This window comes from Sarcophilus harrisii, chromosome 4, assembly GCF_902635505.1.
Source record: "Sarcophilus harrisii chromosome 4, mSarHar1.11, whole genome shotgun sequence".
NCBI classification, from domain to species: domain Eukaryota; kingdom Metazoa; phylum Chordata; class Mammalia; order Dasyuromorphia; family Dasyuridae; genus Sarcophilus; species Sarcophilus harrisii.
This window is the reverse complement of record NC_045429.1, coordinates 303,312,042-303,330,838: the sequence shown is the minus strand read 5'-3', so window position 1 is coordinate 303,330,838 and position 18,797 is coordinate 303,312,042. Positions and strand designations below refer to the sequence as shown.

At 34.5% G+C, this 18,797-nt stretch overlaps 1 protein-coding gene across 8 annotated transcripts in view; it reads left to right on the top strand.

Moving 5' to 3' along the window:
- Positions 1-18,797, top strand: part of RBFOX3 (RNA binding fox-1 homolog 3) — a 942,623-nt gene that overhangs the window by 471,493 nt on the left and 452,333 nt on the right. The gene's annotated exons all lie outside the window — the stretch shown is intronic.

Genomic DNA, 18,797 nt, shown 5'->3' with positions numbered 1-18,797 from the left:
CCTAGCCAAAGTGCACCTGTTATGTCAAGATTCTGGGACTGGCAATTTGCCTTCTACACTGGGTTTGGTGACCTTTTGTGCCACTAGCCTATTGAGCCTCAGTTACCAATATGTGCTGTGGCTCATAATCTCCTGCTGGCTTGCCTGGATATCCTTTGTGCTGGACTGAGCTACCTCTTTTAACAAAGGGAGACAGAATTTTCCTTTTAAATTGTCCTAAGCTGGGGGGCCTGGAGAGACTTGCACGAACTGATGTTGAGTGAAATGGGCAGGGCCAGGAGATCGTTATATACTTTAACAACAATACTATATGATGACCAATTCTGATGGACCTGGCCATCCTCAGCAATGAGATGAACCAAATCAGTTCCAATAGAGCAGTAATGAACTGAACCAGCTATGCCCAGTGAAAGAATTCTGGGAGATGACTAAAAACCATTACATTGAATTCCCAATCCCTATATTTTTGCCCACCTCAATCTTGGATTTCCTTCACAGGCTAATTGTACAATATTTCAGAGTCAGATTCTTTTTGTACAGCAAAATAATAGTTTGGTCATGTATACTTATTGTATATCTAATTTATATTTTAATATATTTAACATCTACTAGTCATCCTGCCATCTGGGGGAGGGGTAGGGGGAAGGAGGGGAAAAATTGGAATAAGATGTTTGGCAATTGTTGATGCTGTAAAGTTACCCATACATATAACCTGTAAATAAAAGGCTATTAAAAAAATAAAAATAAGTTGTCCTAACCTGTAAAATTGTTTCTAATAAATTTATTTATTTTTAATACACATTGTGTTATGAATCATGTTGGGAGAGAAAAATCAGAGCAAAAGGGAAAAACCATGGGGGAGATAAAAAAAAAACCAGAAAAAAGAAGTGAATATAGCATGTATTGATTTAGTCAATCTCCTTAGCTCTTTTTCTGATTGCAGATGGCATTTTCTGTCCAAAGTTTATTGATATTGCTTTAGACCACTGAACCACTGAAAAGAACCACATCTTTCATAGCTGATCATTGCACATTCTTGCTATTATCGTATACAATGTATTACTGGTTCTGCTTGTTTTGCTCAGCATCAGTTCACATAAATCTTTCCAGGTCTTTTAAAAATCATCTTGTTCATCATTTTTTATAGACCAATAATATTCCATTACCTTTATATACCACAACTTGTTCATTCATTTTCCAATTCTTTGCTACCACAAAAAGAGCTGTTATGCAAACATTTTTGCACATGTAGGTCATTTTCCCTCTTTATGATTTCCTTGGGATACAAGCCCAGTAATGGCACTGCTGGGGCAAAGAGTGTACATAGTTTTATAGCCCTTTGGGCATAGTTTCAAATTGCTCTCCAGAATGTTTGGATCAATTCACAACTTTCCCAGCAATTAGTGTCCCAGTTTTCCTACATCCCCTCCAACATTTATCATTATCTTTTCCTGTCATCTTAGCCAATCTTAGAGGTGTGAAGTGGTACCTCAGAGTTGTTTTAATTTGCATTTCTCTAATCAATAGTGATTTAGAGCATTTTTTTTCATATAACTATAGATGGCTTTATGTAAAATTGTTTCACTATGTCTTTTTGTAAGTTCTTTTGCTCCAGAATCTATTTAGAGACTTGATTTGACATTGTATGCAAGAGGAACTGGGAAGAGTTCAGGCAATTTCCTGACTTCTCTGCCATCTTGGCTTTGCTTCATACTTATTCTTTTTCTTTTCAGCTCGCAGTCTATTAACACAATGTGGTTTTTTTGTTTTGTCTTTAATTAGTTATTATTTTGAAGCTTTGAGTCAAGTTTGTCTGAATTTAATCAAATCTACTTTGTTAATTGCTTGTGGTCGGATTCTACAGAGTTTTAAAACATATTTGAAGGTCATTATCAATATATTATATATATCAAATATATATATGTACATATACATATATAATACATATTATAACATTTCTTCTTAGAGGTAGGTAACATAGGAATCCATATATATTTACACAAAGTATACACTTGTGTGTTCTTTTATTTTCCAGTGTGTTTATGACATATATCAGTGGTTGGTAAATTATGATCTACAGGTCAAATCTTGTCTGCCATTTGCTTTATGAATCACCTGCAAACTAACAGTACCATTTGTACCAATTGTACAAAATAGTGTGATGCTTTTGGCTTTCTAGCTGTAGTTTGCTGACCTTAATTATAAATGATACAATAATTAGTGATAAATTTAACAAGCAATGTGAAACAGGAATAGAAAACAAGATATCTGAGTCAGAAAAACATGGGTTCAAATCTTGTCTTTGATATATTCTAATTATATGACATATTTACACAAGTTTTTTAAACTGTCATTCTGAAACAGTAGAAGGAGTAGAGGACGTTTCTTCATCTTCATGAACTTATAACTTTAAAAAGAGAGAGATGTATTTTAATTAATATGAGTACAGCCATGTATTCTTTAGTCAGCTACAATCATATAGGAAGAGCATCTTATTTATGAATGATAGGTGGTAAAATGTGTCTGTGTGATATAGTAATGGTACAAGGCATATATGCAACAATGTTGTTGTTGTTAAGTCCTTTCAGTCATGTCCAAGTCTTTGTGACCCCATTTGGGGTTTTGTTGGCAAAAATATTAAAGTATTTGGCCACTTTCTCCTCCAGTTTCTTTTACAGATGAAGAAACTAAGGCACACAGGCTTAAGTGATTTGCCCAGAATCACACACATAGTAAATGTCTTAGACCAGATTTGAATGCAAGTTTTTTCTGACTCCAGGCCCAGCCCTCTATCCAGTGCACCAGCTAGCTGCCTTGTGCAACTTTGAGAGAGAACTAGTTCCTAAATGGCAGTTTTATGTAGTCTCCATTTCCAACCTACTGAGTCTGTCCTTGGAAAATATTCTTCCTACTGGAAGCAAAGGAATTGTAGGATACTGTCACAGCCTAAAAGAAGTATTATAACTAGAAAAGAAGGGGCAAACAAGTGACTGCAACTGGATCATTGGTTACTCTCTAAATATGGCTACTGCTATATGAGGAAAATTGTAAACAATAATGAAAGTTACTAATTAGCAGACTGTTTTGATTTCCCATTTAAAAATTGTTCTGCCTGGGCAATGAACTGTAATCAACAAATCCCTACTAATTCTTGGTTTCACTTTTTTTTTTTTTTAATGATATTCATCTCTGTCACTTAAAGGTAACAGTTCAAATACACTGTTCAAAACTGTGAGCAATTTATTTTTTCTTTTTTGTGATTTTTTCCTTTTGATCTGATGTTTCTTGGAGAACATGAGAAATATGGAAATATGTTTTAAAGAACTGCTCATAGTTAACCCTATATTAGATTTCTTCTTGTCTGGGGGAGAGGGGAGGTAAGAGAGAAAAATTTGAAACAAAAAGTTTTACAAAAATGAATATTGAGAACTATGTTTTCATGTATTTGGAAAAATAAAATATTTAAGGTAACTAAATGGTGAAGTGGATAGAGAGTACCAGACCTAGAATCAGGAGAGCCTTAGTTCAAATCTGGTCTCAAGACACTTCACATGTACTACTAGTTGTGTGACTCTGGACAAGTCACTTAATCTCAATTGCCTTTCAAAAATAAAGAAAGAAAGAAAGAAAAGAAAAAGAAAATACTATTTTAAAAAATCTAAGTCTAAAAACCCCCATAAAACAAAACTGTGGACAAAAACAAATGTTGATGTCACTCACATGTAGAGTGATTTCCTCATTTCTATCTCTTGGAATCACTGGCTCTCTTTAAGATGCAGTTCGAGTTATCTTTTATAAAAAGCATTTCCTAATCTCCTTCCCAATTGCTACTTTTTTTTCTCATCTACTCATGGACTTATATCTATTGTTTCTTTCAGTAGAGTATAAAATTCTTGAAAGCAGGAACTATTTCCATTCATTTTTGTATTTCTGTCTCCAGTGCTTAGTTCATGGCAGGAGCTAAACATTAACACAATGAAATTGAATTGGTGATAGAAAACATGTGTGTATGTATTTGCACACATACAAACATATATGTATGTATATATTATAATGTATGTATACATACAAATTATTATATATTGCTAATAATTTGTATTATTACATTATATTAAACATACTACATTATGAATGTTATTGTATAGCATTACGTATTATTAATAATTATAATAATAATAGCTAACACTGATTATTTTTGTTAAGCCATTTAAATTGTGTCTTACTCTTCTTGATCCCATTTGGGATATTTTGGCAGAGATAGTAGAAGGGTTTGGCATTTTCTTCTCCAGCTCATTTTATGGATGAGGAAACTGAGGCAAGCCAGATCAAATGACTTTCCCAGGTTCACATAGCTAAAAAGTGTTTGAGGGCATACTTGAACCCATAGCTTTCTGATTCTGTGTTCTCTATCCAGTGTGCTACCTAGTTGCTCCATAAATTTCAAAACTGTCCAGGAATCCTACCATTCCCTTTATTCCCTCTGTTTTTGCTTGTAGAATATCATATAACACGTTCTATATCTTGTTCAATAGTTAATACATCTGGCATTTTCTTTTTCTCTACAAGAAAATATGATAAGAAAAAAACAGATGTAGTTCATCACAGAATCTGTGCTGTGTTTAGCATTTCAGTTTCTAACACTTACTTAAAACAGTAACGCAGCAGTTAAATGAATTCTCAGTAACTCACTCCATTGTACGTTATTGAGAGCAGAGTAACCAGCTGAGGCATGGGTTATCCCTTCCTATTCACATTTCTTTTAGCCACTGTGTTCTGTTTTTACCCAAACTCACTGATATGGGGAGGAGAGAAGGGATAGAGTTGAAATGAAAAAGAATGGTAATTGGTATCTTGGGTAGAGATGAAACAATTGTATAGTAAAGTCAATAGAAGTTATGCCTGAGTGTCTGGATATGGAACTGAGTCTGTTTTGTAAATAATAGCTACCAAAATGGCTCATTATGAATGAAACAGCCCTGTACATGTTTTCAAGCTTCTGATGTCCTTTGTTTGCTATATCAGCTCATCATTAGGAAGAATATTCTCAGCAAAAATTGAGAACTAGTTCCCCTCCCCAACCTTCACCACACAATGCTGCATGTAACCTGCATTTTAAGACCTAAATAAAAATGTTAAACCAATTACAGTGACATGTTTTAAAATCACATCGCACAGAGATGTGAGATAGCACAAACAATGAATCAGTATTATCCCATATGAGGATATAAAAAGGCTAGCCTAGTCAGGAGGCCCCCTCATTAAAAGGATGGACTATTAGCAATAACATTCATTAATAATCCTGTAGTGGGGAGGAGGAGGAAAACCCATTAGGTGACAATGAAGCAAGTAAAATTCTCTATTAAGTGAGCTAATTATATCATTTAATTTTACTTTCAAAAGATCAAGGATATCTTTGAAAAATGCAGATCATCTTAAACTGCCCTCAGTCTTATGGAACTAAAAATAATTATAATAGTGATTAATAATGAAATGTGGGAATTAACCCTATTGCTGGGGGATAGCAGCATTTTCTACTGCTCTGCTGCACAGTTGGGAAGAAGAACAGCATTCTGAATGCATTTCTGTGTAGTTGTTAGAATTAAAGGACTGTCACTCCTGCTGAACATCAAAAGAAAGATTAAGTTATGTTTCTGGCAGTTTTCTTTTTTACTTAAATATTATTATCTTCTCCCCCACCTCCTCATGACCACTCATTCCTTTTTCCTTTCTCCTTTCTCCTGAAGTTTAATCATGTTTCAGAAAGCTCTATTTATTATAGTAACAAGTCAACTGTTGATTAACCATGAATAATTCACAGAGTGGCTATCATGTTACTTTTGCCATAGGCAGATCAAGTTATTTCTATTCAATGTGGATAACTAAGCATTGACTCTCACAGTATGACATTTGGATGTTGACAATAATTTATCAATGAAGTAATCATCCTATCATAAGTGTTAAGGTAATAAAATAATCCTTGCCCGCAGGGAACTTCTACTATAAAAAAAGGATAGTTAGTCAGTAAATCTTTATTGAGTACCTGCTATGTGCCAGGCACTGATGGTCCCTGCACTCTATGAATTCATAGTATAATAGTATAATAACTATGTACAATGAAACAACACGTACAATAAATTGAAAATAATCCGCATAGGGAAGCTATTAGAATTAAGGGAGATTAGGACAGGCTTCTTATAGAAGGCAGGATTTTAGCTGGAACTTGAAGGAAGCTAGGGAAGCCAGGAAGCAGAGATGGAGAAGGAGAACATTTCAAGCAAGGACATAGCAAGTGAAAATGTCCAGATTTGGGAGAGTCTTCTTTGAGGAACAGAAGAGAGTTTGACGTTGGGAAATTGTTGAATATGTTGGGGAGAGGAGTGTAACGCATCAGAAAACTTGAAAGGTAGGATGGGCCAGGTTGTAAAGGGCTTTGAATGCCAGTTTTTTTAATTATAACTTTTTATTGACAGAACATATGCATGGGTAATTTTTAAAAAAATTGTCCCTTGCATTCACTTCTCTTCCAACTTTTCCCTTCCCTCCCTCTGTCCTCTCCTCTAGATGGCAGGCAACCTTATACATATTAAATATGTTATAGGTACAATATTCTACTATTGTAGATACTAGATACAATATATGTGTGCAGAACCATATAGTTCTCTTGTTGCACAAGAACTGGATTCAGAAGATAAAAATAACCTGGGAAGAAAAACAAAAATGCAAACAGTTCACACTCATTTCCCAGTGTTCCTTCTTTGGGTGTAGCTGATTCTATCCATCATTGATGAATTGGAACTGAATTAGATCTCACTGTAGTTTGGAACTATGCTCAAAAAGTTATCAAACTGTGCATACCCTTTGATCCAGCAGTGTTACTACTGGGCTTATATCCCAAAGAGATTATAAAGAAGGGAAAGGGACCTGTATGTGCACGAATGTTTGTGGCAGCCCTTTTTGTAGTGGCTAGAAACTGGAAACTGAATGGATGTCCATCAGTTGGAGAATGGCTGAATAAATTGTGGTATATGAATATTATGGAATATTACTGTTCTGTAAGAAATGACCAACAGGATGATTTCAGAAAGGCCTGGAGAGACTTACACGAACTGATGCTGAGTGAAATGAGCAGGACCAGGAGATCATTATATACTTCTACAACAATACTAATATGATGACCAGTTCTGATGGACCTGGCCATCCTCAGCAACGAGATCAACCAAATCATTTCCAATGAAGCAGTAATGAACTGAACCAGCTATGCCCAGAGAAAGAACTCTGGGAGATGACTAAAAATCATTACATCGAATTCCCAATCCCTATATTTATGCCCACCTGCATTTTTGATTTCCTTCACAAGCTAATTGTACAATATTTCAAAGTCTGATTCTTTTTGTACAGCAAAATAATGTTTTGGTCATATATACTTATTGTGTATCTAATTTATATTTTAATGTATTTAACAACTACTAGTCATCCTGCCATCTAGGGGAGGGGGGGGGGTAAGAGGTGAAAAATTGGAACAAGAGGTTTGGCAATTGTCAATGCTGTAAAGTTACCCATGCATATAACCTGTAAATAAAAGGCTATTAAGTTAAAAAAAAAAAAAAAAAAAAGAATTGTCTGGTTCTGAGAGGGGGAGCTTGAGGTTCCCCACAGGTATAGTTTTGCTGTCTTTTTCTTCCTCTGACTGGCTTAGCTTCTTGGGAATCTGGATTCTGTACCACTTGGTGCATATACATTTAATATCAATATTACTTCATTAACTGTAATTGTAAAATAACCTTTGGTGGGATGTGGTTTCCTTCCTTACCTCTTTTGATTATATCTACTTTTGCTTTTGCTTTGTCTGGGATCAGGATTGCTTACCCCTGCTTTTTTTTGCTTCAGCTGAAACATGGTGGGTTCTGCTCCAGCATTTTACCCTTAAAAAAAAAAAAAATGAATTAGATCTCACTTCCATCAGAATACGTCCTTATACAGTATTGTTGTTGAAGTAGATAATGATCTCCTGGTTCTGCTCATTTCACTCAGCATCGATTCATGTAAGTCTTTCCAAACCTCTCTGTATTTATCCTGCTGATCATTTCTTACAGAATAATAATATTCCTTAACATTCATATACCACAATTTATTCAGCCATTCCCCAACTGATGGGCATCCACTCAGTTTCCAGTTTCTTGTCACTACAAAAAGGGCTGCCACAAACATTTTTGCACACGTGGGTCCCTTTCCCTCCTTTAAGATCTTTTTGGGAGAGAAACACTGCTGGATCAAAGGGTATGCACAGTTTGATAACTTTTTGGGCATAATTCCAGATTGCTCTCCAGAATGGTGGATTCATTCACAACTTCATCAACAATGCATCAATGTCCCAGCTTTCCCACACCCCCCACAACATTCATCATTATCTTTTCCTGTCATTTTAGCCAATCTGACAGCTGTGTAGTGGTATCTCAAAGTTGTCTTAATTTGCATTTCTCTGATCAAGAGTGATTTGGAACACTCTTTCATATGAGTAGAAATAGTTTCAATTTCATCATCTAAAAATTGTATGTTCATATTCTTCGACCATTTATCAATTGGAGAATAGAATGCCAGAGTTTTTTGTATTTGATTCTAGAGCTTTGTTAAATGGGGGTGAGGTGGGGTGGTGGTGATGTTGACATGGTGCCAATACTGAAAATAAATGACCAAAGACCTACAGAGATTATCACAACCATTGTTCCTCTGAAAAAAATTAAATAAAACCTAAGAGCAAACAGTGGTCATAAGCAAAAAGCTCTCTTTATTCTGCTGAAGGAAGGAAACTAGATACAAATGCCAGGGTCTGCTCTCATGCCAAGAAGATCCACTGCAGCACAACTGAACCTTGATACATATAGTACTGGCTAGGCAATGAACTGTAGTCATGAAAATGAGGGAGTAACAGAAACAATGAGGAAAGTTTAATTCATACTAGTGGCTACTCAGTGAGCTGTCACAGGAACGTAGTTCAGACAAATATGTCTCTGAGCTCAGGAACCACCCAGGGCTGATGTGAAACAATTCTGAGATTTTGCTGCATCAAAGTTCATCCAAAGGATGAGCACAAAGGATTGTTGTTATGCCAAGCTCACAGAAAAACTTGCTTGCTGGACCTTAGTTCTGGAAAACAGGGTGTCTCCTAAGAGTAAAAAGAGGAGGCAATCTTGGCATAGGGATCCTTACAATGGTTAGCTCTCTTTTTGACAGCTGAGTGAAGAATGTCTATGTGGAGTGTGAAGAAATATGAGTCAGGGGTACCAAGCAAAAGCTGATTGTAATAGTTCAAGAGTGAAGTGGTATATGCCCTGCGCCTGAGTGGTAGCAGTGACAGAAAACAGAAGGAAGGATATGAATACAAGATTTGTTATAAAGGTAAAATCAACGGGTCTTAGTAATAGACTAGACACAGAGATGAAGAGAGTTGCAAGCTTGGATGACTGGAAGTATTGAACCCTCGACCGTAATACAGGCTCAAAAGGGATGCTTTTGGGTGGAAATAAGAGTTTTGTTTTGGACATGGTCAGTTTAAGATTCTTTAGAACAAAGTTTGAAATTATGATAGGCAGTTGAAGATGAGAGTCTGGAGGTTAGGAGAGATATTAAGCTTGGGATAAGTAGATCTAAGATTCATAATGGAGATGATAATCAAACCAAGGTTGCTGATGGTATTATCAAGTGAAATTCTATATATAGAGAAAAGAAGAAGATCCAGAATAGAGCCCAAGGGCATTGTTTAGTGACCATGAAGTGGATTAAGATCCAGGAAAGTAGATTGTGAAGTGGTCAGACTGGTAATAGAAGATGGAGGTTAGAACAGACAAAAATGTTTATGATTCATTCTAGTTTCTGGAAGATATATATATGGACCAGTAAAATTTAGGGCAGCTTTAAATTTTTTTTTATTAAGGCTCTTTATTTTCAAAACATATGCACGGGTAATTTTTCAACATTAACCTTTGCAAAACCTTGTATTTCAAATTTCTCCCCATCCTCCATTCTCTCCCCTAAACATGGTAAAATATATATATATATATATATATATATATATATATATATATATATATGTTATATCCAATATGTGTATACATATTTATACAATTATCATGCTTCACAAGAAAAATCAGATCAAAAAAAGAAAAAAAAGGAGAAAGAAAAAATGCAAGCAAACAACAAAAAAAAAAAGAGTGAAAATGCTATGTTGTGAACAGTTCCCACAGTCCTCCCTCTGGGTGTAGATGACTCTTTTCATCACAAGACCATTGGAACTGGACTCAATTATCTTACTGTTGAAAAGAGCCTTGTTCATGAAAATTGATCATTGTATAATCTTGTTGTTGCCATGTATAATGATCTTCTGGTTCTGCTCATTTCACTTAGCATCAGTTCATGTAAGTCTCTCCAGGCCTCTTGGTAATCATCCTGCTGATCGTTTCTTATAGAACAATAATATTCTAAAACATTCATATACCCTAACTTATTCAGCCATTCCCCAACTGATAGGAATACATTCAGTTTCTAGTTTCTTGCCACTACAAAAAAGGCTGCCACAAACTTTTTAGCACATGTGGGACCCTTTCCTTTCTTTATGATATCTTTGGGATATAAGTAGTGCAGTTTTTTTAGGTGAGAAGACATGTAAAGATCATTTATCCAGTTGGTGCTGATAATCAATATGGACCCCAAATTTTTTCTTTATTGATTACTGAAAGGAAAGCATATAATTTCAAAAAGTTTCTTAAGAGAGGAGAACAAAGGTACAGTTGAAGACATATGAGGTTATATGATAAATAACTCATGGTTCTAAAGTGCTTTAGATTTAACAAAATGCTTTCTTAGAACAATCCTGTAAGATAGATAATACGAGTGTTATTAGTGCATTTGGGAAAAAGATAGAAGAGGTATAAGACCTGTGATTTAACTACTTTTACGAATATAGGCTGATAATTACACCATATTTTCTAGTTGCCAGAGTCACTGAGAATTGGGGTCACTTGCCAAAATTCACACAAGCAGTATATGTTAAAAGTAGGAGACTTGAACCCAAGTCTTCTGGATGCTAAGTATAGTTCTATGCTATATCATACGGCTCCTTTGTTTCCTGACAGTTACATATTTTCAGGAGGGACACACACTGAAGGGTAACTGTTAGTTCATTGATCATTGCAAGTAATGGTTAATTTGGCAGCTTTATAGGTATATTTTATGGAAGGTATGGACATATTCAGTTAGTCCTTATGGAAAATTTCTCAGTGATTAAGATTAATTGGTTAAAAGAGATTATAAAGAAGGGAAAGGGACCTGTATGTGCACGAATGTTTGTGGCAGCCCTTTTTGTAGTGGCTAGAAACTGGAAACTGAATGGATGTCCATCAGTTGGAGAATGACTGAATAAATTGTGGTATATGAATATTATGGAATATTACTGTTCTGTAAGAAATGACCAACAGGATGATTTCAGAAAGGCCTGGAGAGACTTACACGAACTGATGCTGAGTGAAATGAGCAGGACCAGGAGATCATTATATACTTCAACAACAATACTATATGATGACCAGTTCTGATGGACCTGGCCATCCTCAGCAACGAGATCAACCAAATCATTTCTAATGGAGCAGTAATGAACTGAACTCTATGCCCAGAGGAAGAACTCTGGGAGATGACTAAAAACCATTACATTGAATTCCCAATCCCTATATTTATGCCCACCTGCATTTTTGATTTCCTTCACAAGCTAATTGTACAATATTTCAAAGTCTGATTCATTTTGTACAGCAAAATAACGTTTTGGTCATGTATACTTATTGTGTATCTAATTTATATTTTAATGTATTTAACATCTACTGGTCATCCTGCCATCTAGGGGAGGGGATTGGGGGGGGGGGCGTAAGAGGTGAAAAATTGGAACAAGAGATTTGGCAATTGTTAATGCTGTAAAGTTACCCATGCATATTACCTGTAAATAAAAGGCTATTAAATAAAATTTAAAAAAATTAATTGGTTACCTAGGATTGTTATGGAATAATATATTCCATTATCTATTGTGTCCATTATAAAATAATTTTAACTAAAACAATTTGTTGGCTTGGGTCTTCTTGACCCCTTTGGCTTCTACAGGAATCTAACAGTTCCCAGTAAGAAATATAGGTGTGTCAACTTCTAAACATTCTTCAAAAATTACATGTAAATCTAATTATATTTTTAAATATGCTCAAGGGGATGTCAAATGACATGGAGGCAAAATGTTTTATGAAATGAATCAATCCCTAATTCCTAATTTGTCTTTTAAAAAGCAAATCTGGATTTTCCTATTTGGGATTTACTTGAAACAATATTCATCAATACCTTTTTTCTCCAAGTTGATTCTCTTGCCCATCATTATTCACAGAGATTTCAAAACTTCTCTTCCTCTTAATTAGGCTGAGTCTTGGCTTCCAGAGTTTTTCCATAACCCCCTACCTCTTTTTCCCCATGTAGCTAAAGTAATTGATGCTTTAGCTACCATGAGAAATGCCTGAATAATAGCATTAGGTAGGGTTGAAACAATCTGAATTCCTTAGGAATTGGAAGTGAGTTAAATCCAACCATACTGGATAAATACTAGAGTTGATTCTTCTTGTTTAGATAAACTAAAATTTTTGGAGATTCACAATGCTCACTGGACCAATACTTTTTAAACTCCATACTAAATGAAAATGGAAAATAAAATTATTTTCCCTAACCAACAATCACCATAGAGCAGAAAAGGAAAGGAAGGATGAAGAGGAGAAGGAAGGGACAACCAAAAGCCAACAGACTACAAATAAATTTATTTAAAAGTGCAATTTATTTATTGTAATTATTTAAAAGTGCAGTCACTAAGAAAAAGAAAAGGCTGTTCGTCAGGCTGACATCAGAGGAACTGCATTCTCTCTGACAAGCTGCAAAGTCTAATGTTTTATTCACCAGTCCTGAAAAATAACTTCCCAAAGAGGGGCCCATAAATAAACCAGTGTGATGAATATTACACGAAATAAAAACTGATAAAGCAAGAGCCCTAAACACATGCCTCACAACAAGGTGAGGGAAGCACATGGTTTTCATTACTCTAATATTCTATGACAGGTTTGGCAAAATCACTCCACTCCCCAGCAAAAAGGAAAACAAACCAGGTAGGGGGAGGGGCAGGAAAAATAAAGCAGATCTTGGCTCCTGCTAAGCATACTATTGTTTATCAAGCCAGACTTTTTCACCTACTAAAGGTACCAAGTGTGAAATATTGAAAATGTATTCCCTTTTCCCGCTATAGTTTTATGTCAGCAAATCACCTGCACATATTATTATAGATTTTTCAACACATGGGCCAGAGTTGAAAATCATTTTTCTTCATAACCTTTTCATAGGTGCTGAAATACAAACCTTGTTTAAGAGAATATACAGTAACCCAGCTATTATGTCCTTTTCCATATATTAGACAGAAGGGCTTTACTGAAGATTCAAGTTAGAAAAAACATCTCAATGCATCTCATTAGGCTTCTTTACTATGTGCTAGAGTGATAAGCAGTGTTTACTGTCAGGGCTAATATGATAAACAAGCAGCATTCCAATGGGGACCATTGAATTAGGTGAATAGAGTCCCAAACTCCTATCTTCAAATTGACCTCATCTCCCGAATATGCTAGTTTCCAAGAGACAATCTCATAGTGAACCACATTAGTAACACAAGGAGGAAGTCTTTTGGTGGTAGAAATAATGGACAGAAGAAAGGACTGGATGACTAGATTCCAACAGGGAGAAATAAGAAAAAAAAAATCAATAAAAGCATAGGCTTCTTATATTGACATCTTTTTACCTACTTATATATATACATACACCTGAATATATAAATGCATGTATATAACAACTGATACTACTTCCACTAAGAATAATATGAAATTCATTAGGGATGAATATAAAGGCTTGCACTTGAATATGAAAAATCAACTTTAGAAGTATAGGATGGAGAGGCATTGAGAATACAAAAAAGTAGGAATTTCAGTCATTGTCCTCTAGAATCTTATATTCTAATGGGTAATATATATGAGATGGATGAGAGAGACGTTGTTCAGAAACAAATCTGGGAGTCTTAATGGATTTTAGGTTCAGTATTAGTCAGAAGTATGATGTGGAAACCAAAAAGGCTAGTTCATTCTTGTACTATATAATAATGCATAATTCCCAGAGATAGGGAGATGATTCTATTCTGGAGCATTGTATTCATTTCTCATTGCCATGGTTTCATAAGGAAATTGTTATGTTGGAGAGTGTCCAGTGGAACGCAACTATAGTAGTAAAAAAAACCTTTATTTAGTTCATATCATGAAAAGCAGTTGAAAAAAACTAGGCACAGTTTGTCTGGAGAAGAATAATCAGGGATTGAGGGGACATGACAGCTCTGCTTAGGTATTTGGAGAACTCTCCTCGGTGGAAAAATTAGGTGTATTTTTGTTGGCTACAGGGTGAAGAACAAGGAACAATGAATAGAATTTGTAAAGAGGCTAATTTGGAAATGAAGAAATACTTCCTAATAATTAGAGATTTATAAAAGTAGAATTGGCTGCCTTGACAGGGGATGGTTTTTCTCTCCTTTGAAGTCTTCAAATAGACAATGAATGTGTGTATAAAACTTACATATGTCATAGTAAGGATTCCTTTCATATATGGGATGGACTAGATGTTCTCTGAGGTCTCATCAAGCTCTCAAATTTTGTGATTCTTTTTCAAATAACTTGTTTAGGATAACCAGATGCCAAAATTCAGAAGCTGTAATTATACTAGCATAAGTCCAGGGCTCAAATTGCAGGTGTAAATGTTTCTCTATAACATAGACATAGCACTGAACTCAATCAATGCTTAGCAGTTTGAAAGGTTTTCAAACAGGAAGTCTTAACATGTTTGGGGCATTTTTTTTCATTTAAATATTTTAGTTGTTTATAAATACATCCCTTTCCCAGTCTTCTCTAGCATGCTGACTCTTATGAATTTTCTTTCATGGTTAGTAACTGAATCCAGATGTTCATTACAGATGTTATCTATATCTTTTCCTTCTTCTTTTGTTCCATTCAGCAAATAAAGTCATAGCATCATGGAAAACTGCAAGCACTCTCTTCTCCATGTTTAGAGTGCCAGACCTGTGTTACAAAGCATTTAATAATCACCTTCCTCATCAAACATGTGGGTTCCCTTTAATTATACCACATTGTGTCATTTTTGTGATATATCAGAATGCAACATGAAGTCACCCCAAATAATCCAGCTGGTGTCATTTAAAGAAGCATGTAGTGCATTTTGCTTGTAATCTAGAAAAATTGGATCCACTGGCAGCCCAGACTCAGAGCCAATGAAACAACGTTGTGTAGATAGAAGCCAATATAAGGTTTAATTGATGATAGCTTGTGCTTTGGTGAGAGTAGTTGTTTGCCATTGAATTTCTGAAACTGATTCTAATTAATATATTTGAGGATTGAACATCCTTAGGCAGAAGTAGGAAAAAAATGAGTTTTCTTAAAAGAGTAAATGAAAGAGGACTACAGTGAATTATTCTATTACATCTCCAGCTTTTTTTTCTCCTTCCTAACAGTTACCACTACCCTGTGTAAGTAACATCTTATTTATGTACTTAAAATTCCCCAAAGGAAGAGGGAAGAAAATTAGGATAATTTTTGCTAGGTCTATAATACTATTCAGAAAAACTATAAGCACTCTGAAAGGTGTCTCCAACATTTAGACCTGAAATCCATTTGTCTTTACTTCTTCTTGGTGGAATTTAAACAACTGACTAACTGGGGATACAGGTAGCAATTTTAGTCGAGTGAATGTATGTGTATTTTGGTGAATGGTAGAAATAGATAGAAAATCTACTCATGGATGATAAATTTTGACCCCTTATATGAGCAAAATCTGCCAAAAACCAATGCAAATGGAGAGGAACTTTTTAATAAATAAAGCTCTCAGGCTGATAATAAGGGGGCATTTTATAGAGATGAGTTATGATGGTTCTTAATGCAGTTCTGGAAAAGCTGTTTCACGGAAGCTCTACTCTGTCTCAGTACAATCTCCCTGAAATTCCCTGAAAGGAGAGAAATTTCACAAACTATAGTAATAGAAGTGTCACAATATTCTCTCTACCTAATAAATATTCTCTATTCGATGCAGCACCATGGACAGCTACAGAAACCACCATTCTATTCTTTGCCTATCATGTAGGTGATAACTAGAAAGATCAAGAAGAAACCCCAGTTCTTTCTATTTCATTTATATCTATCTATCTATCTATATATATATATATATATATATATATATATATATATATATATATATTACATCCATTACATTTATTCATATATATATATATATATATATATATATATCAGGAATTGCATAAAACTGAATGGAGGTGCATACCAGCAAATATGAGAAACAAACATAAGAAGATTTATCAAGAAAGCCACATATCTATATCTATACATATATGCACATATACATGCATATGTGTGTATACATGTCCATATATACATGTATATAAACAAATATGAATTTATTTTAGAGATGGGGTACATGTAATAGTATTGGTAAATATTTGTTTGTACTATGGCTTGAATTCAATTCAATCAAGGAAATTTTTATTTAGCACTATATGCAAGACACAGTACCAAGTTCTGAAGGATTTATATATTAAATGTTGAGCTATGGTGTGTTATATAAGCTTTTATCTATTTTATTGATACTCATTGTTGTTTTTAAAAAGGTAGTAATGGAGGCACAATAAAAAGAGCACAGGATTTGAAATCAAGAGACCTGTATTTTAATCCCATCTCAATCATTTAATGATTGTATGACTTTGAACAAGTTGTTTAACTTTTCTGTAGAATGGACTTGAGCTTGATCAGAAGTGTCAAACATTTTTGCCCCACAAGCTCCATGCAGCTTATGATACTCCAAAATATGGCTTTTAAAAATAAAAATGTGACTATTTTAAAATAAGTAAAATATAATAAAACATAGATAATGTTACTTTCAAAAATTGAATTGACATACTACACACACAGGGATCCTTCTGTAAGCTTTAGTAGCCCCATATCTATTTGAGTTTGACACCATTGGACCAGAGAACTTTCAACATTCCTTATAGTTTTAAATCTATGCTCTTTCTCACTCTAAACGTGTGTATACACACACACACACACACGTACACATACATATACACACACATGAGAATACATGTCAAATTGGGCCCATGATGATGTTGTTGTGTTAGTCACAATGTGGGGACTCCACCAATGTACACTAATTTGAAATTTGAAAATGCTTAAGAAGGTGAATTCTTGTACTAAAAACACCAAGTATTCAGTGCTGGATACCTGGATAATAGAACATGAGTTTTACTGAAATATAATAGCATCAAAGATGATGGAGGGGAAGCTTGTTAGAACTCAAGTTCTCTATTTCTGACATTATTAATTTTTTTTTGGTCAAGTAAGCACAATCTTCTTTTTGAAAAGTTCCAAACATGGACTGGATTTTAGGATAGGCTAGAAGGAAGCTGCTCTTCCCTATGGTGTGAGAATCAGGATTATTGAAATATGAGCTCTTCACTTTTATTGTATCTGTTTTTATCACCTCCTAACTGTAGCCAGCCAACAATAAAAACACCAATGCTCCAGAGACTTCACCATTGTTATTCATTAAATATATTTCCCCACAGTTTCTGATCAGAGCTTTTGGGGAATGAAAGAGAATGAGGAACCCTGAGGTTTGGTCTATCATCATGATCATCACCACAACAGTAAGAACACCAACACCACCAATAATAAGATGAGTTTATTTCCTGACAAATGTATTCAACTATAATTTTTTTTTATTTTACCCCTGCCTTGAAAATTTATATAATACTTAATACAAAAGTATAATATCAAGATAGTGATTTAATATAAGACTACTGAATTACAGTGAAAGTGAGAATAATAAGATAATAAAAATGATAATCATCATTCTCATAATATCTAGAAAAAATTATCTAGGAGCTAGAATTATACACCAAAATAGAGCTATATTAATGGTGTAATAGCTAACAAATTTCCATGCTACAAAAGAAATACATCACAATATACTTAAAAACTCACTGAATAGACTATATTGGAACTGTAACATAATCACAAACCAAGCAATTGTTTGCAATCATCTAGATATAATGTTGTTCATAAAAGCTTAAATACAAAAGTTTAATAAATGCTAATGATGAAATACTCATACCTTCCAAATTTCATAGAACCTAAAGCTTTCAAAACCAAAATTGTGCATATTGTTTCCATCATCCTGTCTGCTGCTGTAGTTGTACTGAGGCTTTCAATGAATCTCCAAAAGATGAGCATATGGCCTTTTAATTCAACTATAAAAAGAAGTTATCTTATCCACCTATGTAGTATCCATTGAACATTAAATATTTGCAAATAAAGACTAATGTGATAAACTGTAGGAAAAAATGAGAATGAAGTGAATAATAAAAATAACTCATATTTATATACTGAATAGTTTGAAAAATATTTTATAGTTATTTGATTTTCACAAGCCTGAGAGATAAAAGGTACAATCAGTATTATTCTTATTTTATAGATGAGGAAAATGAGGCTAAGAAGTTAAATGATTTGCTCAGCATCACACAGGCAATAATTGTCTCAGGAAGAACTTGAATCAGTCTTTCAGACTCCAAGGTCTGCACTATGTCAACTATTATAAAAGAGACAAGCAAGAAGGAGAAG